Below are 1,294 nucleotides of genomic sequence, written 5' to 3'. Positions count from 1 at the left end.
GGGGGGAACCCTGGCTGCTGGAGGCTCCTGTGGGGCACTGTGATCCAGGGAGTGAACAGGCACAGCAGGTGCTGAGGTCCAGTGACGCCTGGCCAGGCAGGTGGTCTGCAGCTTGTCCAGGTTGAGTCAGCAGCTCCCAAGTGCAGAAGTTGCTGGTCTCCAGCTCATCCAAGTAGGCTGTGTGGAGGCAACTCTCAGGCCTCTAGAGGGTAGAGGGAGCCCCAAGCTGTCCCTGCTCAAACCATATCTCCCATGGGGACAGCAGTCTGTGGAGCCAAGAAGGGGCTGCCATCCAGAACCATCCCTTCCTTCTGGAACAGAGTTAAGGATTCAAATAGGAGACCCCAACCGTGTCTACCTAAGGCAGGATGACTCTACCTTGCACTGTTCACATTGACGGCAGCTAATTCTTGGGTTTGGGGTCTGTGTGTTGTAGGGAGTTTGATAGCATCCCCAGCTCCTGTCTCCTCCCCCTCCCGAAGCTAAGTCAACCAAAATGTCTACAGATAATACCAAGTGTTCTCTGGGGGCTAAAACTGCCCCCCCAAATGGAGACCCCCTGCTCTGGAACACGCCTGAGTACCCAGACCCAATAGCCCTGAGCCAGTGTCCAGAGCCTGGACGGGTTAACAGAGGCTGTGTCAGCCTGGAGACACACCTGCCCACAGCTCCCGCTCCGTGCTGCATGGAGCCAAGGGTGGGATAGGGAGGAAAGGCCAGGGACAGGTGCTGGAGCATTCTCCTGCCTTCATACTACCCACACAACTCAAGAAAGTCCAAAAATTCCAGCTGCGAATCTGCCTCCCAGGTCTTAGTGTAGACATAGTTGTTAAGCCAGCGGGGTGAGATTTATTTGCTAACCATCTTGAATAACAGTTATTTATTCATCCTGTGGTGTGAGAGGCCTCCATTTGTGTTCTTGCCTCCCACCGCATAGGTGGGGGAGTGAATAGGGGAGGCCTATTGACTTTGACCTTGAGCATCTGTGATCTTGGGGTACTCCTGCCTCATAATCCAGTCACAGAGTTTTGACTCTAATCTAGGCATGTGTTGCAAATTGCAGGGTGACTGGAAGATGTGGCCATGTGATTTTGAAAAAGTTACTGTCTTACTAAGTTGACCTCTTTGAAAATGTCTGGATCGGTGAACTCAAAGCAAAGAAAGTCTTTTTTTAAAGCTAAGCCTGTTCTGTAAATGAAGTATGCGCGTTGAAGGCAAAAGCTGAAGCCATTAGACTCCATAGAGGAGGTAGAGAATGTGTGCTGAAAGAAACGAGGAGACGGAGAGACTTGGA

This window comes from Condylura cristata, unplaced genomic scaffold, assembly GCF_000260355.1.
Source record: "Condylura cristata isolate star-nosed mole 26May11 unplaced genomic scaffold, ConCri1.0 scaffold00003, whole genome shotgun sequence".
Lineage (NCBI taxonomy): Eukaryota > Metazoa > Chordata > Mammalia > Eulipotyphla > Talpidae > Condylura > Condylura cristata.
The sequence above is the reverse complement of the archived record's forward strand: the minus strand, read 5'-3'. Positions refer to the sequence as shown.